General features: G+C 34.9%; 1 non-coding gene across 1 annotated transcript; it reads right to left on the bottom strand.

The window, feature by feature from the left end:
* Positions 1–9,267: 9,267 nt before the first annotated feature.
* LOC148573485 (small nucleolar RNA R71) lies at positions 9,268–9,375 on the bottom strand. Its single transcript, XR_015905607.1, has one exon. It is a non-coding gene; the product is annotated as a small nucleolar RNA R71 (small nucleolar RNA).
* Between the last annotated feature and the right edge of the window lie 285 nt (positions 9,376–9,660).

Below are 9,660 nucleotides of genomic sequence, written 5' to 3'. Positions count from 1 at the left end.
TAATACAATATTATTAATTATTTTATACACACACACATATATATATATATATATATATATATATATATATATATATATATATATATATAATTCGAAAGAAATATTACCTAAATCCAACTCTGTTATTTAAAATTCCACTTTGAGCAAATAGAAGCGAGACAGATATCCGCAAATTTGAATAATGTTGCTTAAATAAGTTAAATCTTTTGATACTTGTTTAGGTTAATTTGATGTGATATATATTAAAATTTGTGATTATTCTAGGTAGGCGGTGGAATAAACTAAACATTTCTTAGATATTTTAAAAATATTTTTATTGTTCTCTAAAAAGAATATTTATGACCATTATTTTAATTTATAATATTAAATTTATATTAAATAATCATTTTTTATATTTTTGTAAAGCACATTATATAGATATGTCAATAATCAATATGAACCTGAAAAAAAGAAAAGAAAAAGAGCTTTTACTTGTTAGTCAAAAAATAAGTTTTAATCTTATTGTTTTTTTTCTTTTTTTTTTTTTTTTTGCTGTGCAGAACAAATATTAATCGTAAGAAGAGAAAGAGAAAGGACTAAAAGTCTAAAACAGAAAATAAAAGACAAAGAGAGAGAGAAAGACAAAGACATACCAGTTTCTAGAGAGAGACAAAGAGAGAAAGAGAGAATTAAAAATTGAAAAGAAAATTTTCTTAGTAGGTCTCTTTGATGAGTGTTTTAGTTTGAGTTGACCTCTTCTGTAAAACTACAAAATATATATTAAGGATTTTTGACGATGAGGGTGTTTCTGGAATTTATTAATTTAAATAAAGGATAAACTATTAATATTATATATCTGAAAATTTATGTCGTTGACAAAAATATTTTTTAAAAATATAAATGATAAATAAATTTTTAAATAATTTAAAAATATAAAAAAAATATTTATTAATAAATATTATATTTTTTTAAGTGACAAAATTTTTTTATATTTAGCAAATGAATTCTTATTCGTTTGATCCAAATTTTTGTAGCCACATTTGAATAAATGAATAACTATTTAAAAGACTCACAAAAAAATAGAACAAAATTTAATCTCTAATTTTTTTTATTTTTTAAAAAACCTTAATCAAACATAATAAAATTATTTTTAAAAAAATTCATTTAACAGAAATTATCAATTTTTAAAAAATAAAATATTTTATTTTTCTATTAATACTTGTAAAAAATATCAAAATTTGATCTCTAAAACCTTTTTTAGAATATATATTTAATACATAATTATTTTTTTACGTTTTAAAATATTTTAAGAACTTATTTATCGTTTGTATCGTTTTTGAGTTGTTTTTATCAATGGTATAAATTTTTGGTCATCATTTTATTATTTTATCCTAAATACAAAAAATATATTTAGGGACAAAATTAACTTTCAAGGATATAATTGTCATTGACATGGTTGCTAATAACCAGTTCATGTACACTTCTGAGAGGAATCCTGTGAGTAATGGGACGCCTTAAAAGAAGGGAGTTCTTGAAATTGATACTCTGAATGCCATATTGGCTCAGAATAAAATATTGACTCAGCAAGTCAATATGATTTCTCAGAGTCTGAATGGAATGCAAGCTGCATCCAACAGTACTCAAGAGGCATCTTCTGAAGAAGAAGCTTATGATCCTGAAAACCCTGCAATAGCAGAGGTGAATTATATGGGTGAACCTTATGGAAACACCTATAATCCATCATGGAGAAATCATCCAAATTTCTCATGGAAGGATCAAAAGCCTCAACAAGGCTTTAATAATGGTGGAAGAAACAGGTTTAACAACAGTAAACCTTTTCCATCATCCACTCAGCAATAGACAGAGAACTCTGAACAAAATACTTCTAATTTAGCAAACTTAGTCTCTGATCTATCTAAGGCCACTGTGAGTTTCATGAATGAAACAAGGTCCTCCATTAGAAATTCGGAAGCATAAGTGGGCCAGCTGAGTAAAAGGATCACTGAAATCCCTCCTAGTACTCTCCCAAGCAATACAAAAGAGAATCCAAAAGGAGAGTGCAAGGCCGTTGAATTAATTACCATGGCCGAACCTATGAGGGAGGTTGAGGACGTAAATCCCAGTGAGGAAGACCTCCTGGGACGTCCAGTGATCAATAAGGAGTTTCCCTCTGAGGAACCAAAGGAATCTGAGGCTCATCTAGAGACCATAGAGATTCTTTTAAACCTCCTTATGCCATTCATGAGCTCTGATGAGTATTCCTTTTCTGAAGAGAATGAGGATGTTACTGAAGAGCAAGTTACCAAGTACCTTGGTGCAATCATGAAGCTAAATGCCAAATTATTTGGTATTGGGACTTGGGAAGATGAACCTCCCTTGTTCACCAATGAACTAAGTGATCTGGATTAACCGACATTGCCTCAGAAGAAACAGGATCCTGGAAAGTTCATAATACCTTGTACCATAGGCACCATGATCTTTGAAAAGGCTCTGTGTGACCTTGGTTCAGGGATAAACCTCATGCCCCTCTCTGTAATAGAGAAACTGGGAATCTATGGGGTGCAAGCTGCTAAAATCTCATTAGAGATGGCAGACAATTCAAGAAAACAGGCTTATGGACAAGTAGAGGACGTGTTAGTAAAGGTTTAAGGCCTTTACATCCCTGCTGATTTCATAGTCTTAGACACTGGAAAGGATGAGGATGAATTCATCATCCTTGGAAGACCCTTCCTAGCCACAGCAAGAGCTGTGATTGATGTGGACAGAGGAGAATTGATCCTTCAATTAAATGAGGACAACCTTGTGTTTGAAACTCAAGGATCTCTCTCTGTACCCATGGAGAGGAATCACAGTAAGCTTCTCTCAAAACAGAGTCAACCAGAGCCCCACAGTCAAACTCTAAGTTTGGTGTTGGGAGGCCACAATCAAACTCTAAGTTTGGTGTTGAACTCCCATATCCAAACTCTAAGTTTGGTGTTGGGGAGTCTCAACAATGCTCTGAACATCTGTGAGGCTCCATGAGAGTCCACTGTCAAGCTATTGACATTAAAGAAGCGCTTGTTGGGAGGCAACCCAATTTTTATTTATCTAATTCTATTTTTCTTGTTCTTTCATGTTTTATTAGGTTCATGATCATGTGGAGTCACAAAATAAATATAAAAATTAAAAACGGAATCAAAAAACAGCAGAAGAAAAATCACACCCTGGAGGAAGACCTTACTGGCGTTTAAACGCCAGTAAGAAGCATCTGGCTGGCGTTCAACGCCAGAACAGAGCATGGTTCTGGCGCTGAACGCCCAAAATGGGCAGCATTTGGGCGTTTGAACGCCAGAATTGCACCCTGGAGAAGAGCTGGCGCTGAACGCCCAGAACAAGCATGGTTCTGGCGTTCAACGCCAGAAATAGGCAACAAATGGGCGTTCAACGCCCAGAACAAGCACCAATCTGGCGCTGAACGCCCAGAGTTGTGTGCAAGGTCATTTTGCATGCCTAATTTGGTGCAAGGTTGTAAATCCTTGAACACCTCAGGATCTGTGGACCCCACAGGATCCCTACCTACCACCACTCACTCTCTCCATTCATAATCATCCCTTCTGTTTTCCATTTACCACTCACACCCATACACCCACCTACCTTCAAAATTCAACATCTCCTTCCCACCCAATCCCACCCATATGGCCGAATACACACATCCCTCCATCTCATCCATATCTTCTTCTTCTTCTTCTTCCATTCTTTCTTCTTTTGCTCGAGGGCGAGCAACATTCTAAGTTTGGTGTGGTAAAAGCATAGCTTTTTTTTGTTTTTTCATAACCATTAATAGCACCTAAGGCCAGAGAAACCTCAAGAAAGAGAAAAGGGAAGACAATTGCTTCCACCTCTGAGCCATGAGAGATGGAAAGATTCATCTCACAAGCCCATCACTAAGAAAAGGATGGAGCAAACAAGAGAGCCCACTCATGGAGCTCAAGAAACACATGAGAAAGCTCACCATCAAGAAATTCTGGAGATGCCTCAAATGTAATTTCCTCCACAAAACTATTAGGAGCAAATCAACACCTCCCTAGGAGAATTAAGTTCCAACATGGGACAATTAAGGGTGGAACATCAAGAGCACTCCATCATCCTTCATGAAATAAGAGAAGATCAAAAAGCAATGAAGGAGGAGCAACAAAGACAAGGAAGAGACATAGAAGAGCTCAAGGACATCATTGGTTCCTCAAGGAGAAAACGTCACCATCACTAAGGTGGACTCATTCCTTGTTCTTGCATTCTCTGTTTTTCGTTTTCTCTATGTTAAGTGCTTATCTATGTTTGTGTCTTATTACCTGATCATTAGTAGTTAGTAACTATGTCTTAAAGTTATGAATATCCTATGAATCCATCACCTCTCTTAAATAAAAACTGTTTTAATTCAAAAGAACAAGAAGTACATGAGTTTCGAATTTATCCTTGAACTTAGTTTAATTATATTGATGTGGTGACAATGCTTCTTGTTTTCTGAATGAATACTTGAACAATGCATATGTCTTTTGAAGTTGTTGTTTAAGAATGTTAAATATGTTGGCTCTTGAAAGAATGATGATAAGGAGACATGTTATTTGATAATCTGAAAAATCATAAAAATGATTCTTGAAGCAAGAAAAAGCAGCAAAGAACAAAGCTTGCAGAAAAAAAAATAGGCGAAAAAAAAAGAGAGAGAAAAAGCAAGCAGAAAAAGCCAAAAGCTCTTAAAACCAAGAGGCAAGAGCAAAAAGCCAGTAACCCTTAAAACCAAAAGGCAAGGGTAATAAAAAGGATCCCAAGGCTTTGAGCATCAGTGGATAGGAGGGCCTAAAGGAATAAAATCCTGGTCTGAGCGGCTAAACCAAGCTGTCCCTAACCATGTGCTTGTGGCGTGAAGGTGTCAAGTGAAAACTTGAGATAGAGCGGTTAAAGTCAAGGTCCAAAGCAAAAGAAGAGTGTGCTTAAGAACCCTGGACACCTCTAATTGGGGACTTTAGCAAAGCTGAGTCACAATTTGAAAATGTTCACCCAATTATGTGTCTGTGGCATTTATGTATCCGGTGGTAATACTGGAAAACAAAGTGCTTAGGGCCACGGCCAAGACTCATAAAATAGCTGTGTTCAAGAATCATCATACTGAACTAGGAGAATCAATAACACTATCTGAACTCTGAGTTCCTATAGATGCCAATCATTCTAAACTTCAATGGATAAAGTGAGATGCCAAAACTATTCAAGAGGCAAAAAGCTACAAGTCCCGCTCATTTAATTGGAGCTATGTTTCATTGATAGTTTGGAATTTATAGTATATTCTCTTCTTTTTATCCTAGTTGATTTTCAGTTGCTTGGGGACAAGCAACAATTTAAGTTTGGTATTGTGATGAGCGGATAATTTATACGCTTTTTGGCATTATTTTTAGTATGTTTTTAGTAGAATCTAGTTACTTTTAGGGATGTTTTCATTAGTTTTTATGTTAAATTCACATTTCTGGACTTTACTATGAGTTTGTGTGTTTTTCTATGATTTCAGGTATTTTCTGGCTGAAATTGAGGGACTTGAGCAAAAATCAGATTCAGAGGTTGAAGAAGGACTGCTGATGCTGTTGGATTCTGACCTCCCTGCACTCAAAGTGGATTTTCTGGAGTTACAGAACTCAACATGACGCGCTTTTAATTGCGTTGGAAAGTAGACATCCAGGGCTTTCCAGCAATGTATAATAGTCTATATTTTGGCCGTGTTTAGATGACGTAAAAGGGCGTTGAACGCCATTTCTACGCTGCTGTCTGGAGTTAAACGCCAGAAACAAGTCACAAACCAGAGTTGAACGCCAGAAATACGTTACAACCTGGCGTTCAACTCCAGAAAGAGCCTCTGCACGTGTAACATTCAAGCTCAGCCCAAGCACACACCCAAGTGGGCCCCGAAAGTGGATTTATGCATCAATTACTTACTTCTGTAAACCCTAGTGACTAGTTTAGTATAAATAGGACTTTTTACTATTGTATTAGACATCTTTTGATCATTTTTAGATCTCTAGACCTCCATGAAAGGCTGGCAATTCGGCCATGCCTGAACCATTATTACTTATGTATTTTCATACGGTAGAGTTTCTACACTCCATAGATTAAGGTGTGGAGCTCTGCTGTTCCTCAAAGATTAATGCAAAGTACTACTGTTTTTCTATTCAATTCAACTTATCCCGCTTCTAAGATATTCATTCGCACTCCAACCTGAATGTGATGAACGTGACAATCATCATCATTCCCTATGAACGCGTGCCTGACAACCACTTCCGTTCTACCTTAGATTGAATGAGTATCTCTTGGATCTCTTAATCAGAATCCTCGTGGTGTAAGCTAGATTGATGGCGGCATTCATGAGAATTTGGAAAGTCTAAACCTTGTCTGTGGTATTCCGAGTAGGATTCTGGGATTGAATGGCTGTGACGAACTTCAAACTCGCGAGTGCTGGGCGTAGTGACAGACGCAAAAGGAGGGTGAATCCTATTCCAGTATGATCGAGAACCTCAGATGATTAGCCGTGCTGTGACAGAGCATTTGGACCATTTTCACAAGAGGATGGGATGTAACCATTGACAACGGTGATGCCCTTACATAAAGCCAGCCATGGAAAGGAGTAGGATTGATTGGATGAAGAACAGCAGGAAAGCAGAGGTTCAGAGGAACGAAAGCATCTCTATGCGCTTATCTGAAATTCTCACCAATGATTTACATAAGTATTTCTATCCTTGTTTATTATTTATTTTTGAAAACTCCCTAACTATTTTATATCCGCCTGACTGAGATTTACAAGGTGACCATAGCTTGCTTCATACCAACAATCTCCGTGGGATCGACCCTTACTCGCGTAAGGTTTATTACTTGGACGACCCAGTGCACTTGCTGGTTAGTTGTATCGAAGTTGTGACAAATTCTGAATTAAGATTAGAGCACCAAGTCTTTGGAGCCATTACCAGGGATCACAATTTTGTGCACCAAGTTTTTGGCGCCGTTGTCGGGGATTGTTCGAGTTTGGACAACTGACGGTTCATCTTGTTGCTCAGATTAGGTAATTTTCTTTTTTGTTTTATTTTCAAAAATTTTTTTTAAAAAAATCTTTCAAAAATTTCTCTTTTGTTTTCGAAAAAAAATTTAAAATAAAAATGTTTTCAAAAATATATTTTTCTTCACAATTTTTAAGAATGAATTCTAGTGTTTCATGAAGCATGTTGAAGCCTGGCTGGCTGTAAAGCCATGTCTAATCCTTTTGGATAGGGAATGTCAGGCGTGTCATGTCTGAGTTACATACTAAAGCTTGGCTGGCTATTAAGCCATGCCTGACCCTTTGATTGGAGCTTTAGACTAAAGAGCATAAGATTCCTGGAATTCATATTAAAAATTTTGAAATCCTTATTTTTCTTTTTCAAATAATTTTTGAAAAATCCAAAAAAAATTAGAAAATCATAAAAATAAAAAAAATATTTTGTATTTCTTGTTTGAGTCTTGAGTCAGATTTAAAGTTTGGTGTCAATTGCATGTTCATCTTGCATTTTTCGAAAATTGCATTCATGCAGTCATAGTGTTCTTCATGATCTTCAAGTTGTTCTTGGTAAGTCTTCTTGTTTGATCTTGATGTTTTCTTGTTTTGCATCTTTTCTTGTTTTACATGTGCATTTTTGCATCCATAGAGTCTAAACATGAAAGATTTCTAAGTTTGGTATCTTGCATGTTTTCTTTGCATATAAAAATTTTCAAAAATAAGTTCTTGATGTTCATCATGATCTTCAAAGAGTTCTTGGTGTTCATCTTGACATTCATAGCATTCTTGCATGCATTCATTGTTTTGATCTAAAAATCTCATGCATTGCATCATTTTCATGTTTTTCTCTTTCATCATTAAAAATTAAAAAAAAAATATCTTTTCCTTTTTCTCTCTCAAAATTTCGAAAATTAGATTTGACTTTTTCAAAAATTTTTAAAATCTAGTTGTTTTTATGAGTCAAATCAAATTTTCAATTTAAAAATCTTATCTTTTTCAAAATCTTTTTCAAAAATCAAATCTTTTTCATTTTCTTATTTATTTTCGAAAATTATAAAAAATATTTTTCAAAAATCTTTTCTTAATTTTATATCATAATTTTCGAAAATAACATCATCAATTAATGTTTTGATTCAAAAATTTCAAGTTTGTTACTTGCTTGTTAAGAAAGATTCAAACTTTAAGTTCTAGAATCATATCTTGTGATTTCTTGTGAATCAAGTCATTAATTGTGATTTTAAAAATCAAATCTTTTTCAAAAACTAATTTCAATCATATCTTTTCAAAAATATCTTCTTATCTTATCTTTTTCAAAAATTTGATTTCAAAATATCTTTTCTAACTTCCTAACTTCTTATCTTTTCAAAATTTGTTTCAACTAACTAACTAACTTTTTGTTTGTTTCTTATCTTTTTCAAAACTACCTAACTAACCCTCTCTCTCTCCAATTTTCGAAAATCCCTTCCCTCTTTTTCAAAATTTCTTTTTAATTAACTAATTATTCTAATTTTTTATTTTAATTTTCGAAAATTACTAACCTTTTTCAAAAACTATTTTCGAAAATCACTAACCCTTTTTCAAAAATAATTTTCGAAAATCCTTCTCCCTCATCTCCTTCTAATTATTTCTTCTTCTACTAACAATAAGGAACCTCTTTACTGTGACATAGAGGATTCCTCTTCTTTTCTTGTTCTCTTCTCTTTCTTATGAGTAGGAACAAGGAAAAAGGCATTCTTGTTGAAGCTAATCCAGAACCTGAAAGGACTCTGAAGAGGAAACTAAGAGAAGCTAAATTACAACAATCCAGAGACAACCTTATTGAAAATTTCGAACAAGTAAAGGAGATGGCAGCCGAACCCAACAACAATAATGCAAGGAGAATGCTTGGTGACTTCACTGCACCAAATTCCAATTTACATGGAAGAAGCATCTCCATTCCTGCCATTGGAGCAAACAACTTTGAGATGAAACCTCAATTAGTTTCTCTGATGCAGCAGAACTGCAAGTTTCATGGACTTCCATCTGAAGATCCTTTTCAGTTCTTAACTGAATTCTTGCAGATATGTGATACTGTTAAGACTAATGGAGTAGATCCTGAAGTCTACAGGCTCATGCTTTTCCCTTTTGCTGTAAGAGACAGAGCTAGAGTGTGGTTGGACTCTCAACCCAAGGATAGCCTGAACTCTTGGGATAAGCTGGTCACGGCTTTTTTAGCCAAGTTCTTTCCTCCTCAAAAGCTGAACAAGCTTAGAGTGGATGTTCAAACCTTCAGACAGAAAGAAGGTGAATCCCTCTATGAAGCTTGGGAGAGATACAAGCAACTGACCAAAAAGTGTCCTTCTGACATGCTTTCAGAATGGACCATCCTGGATATAATCTATGATGGTTTATCTGAGCTATCAAAGATGTCATTGGATACTTCTGTAGGTGGATCCATTCACCTAAAGAAAACGCCTGCAGAAGCTCAAGAACTCATTGACATGGTTGCTAATAACCAGTTCATGTACACTTCTGAGAGGAATCCTGTGAGTAATGGGATGCCTCAGAAGAAGGGAGTTCTTGAAATTGATACTCTGAATGCCATATTGGCTCAGAATAAAATATTGACTCAGCAAGTCAATATGATTTCTCAGAGT

Source organism: Arachis ipaensis, chromosome B2 (genome assembly GCF_059453495.1).
Source record: "Arachis ipaensis isolate K30076 ecotype BB chromosome B2, ASM5945349v1, whole genome shotgun sequence".
In the NCBI taxonomy this organism is placed as follows: domain Eukaryota; kingdom Viridiplantae; phylum Streptophyta; class Magnoliopsida; order Fabales; family Fabaceae; genus Arachis; species Arachis ipaensis.
The sequence above is the reverse complement of the archived record's forward strand: the minus strand, read 5'-3'. Positions and strand labels throughout refer to the sequence as shown.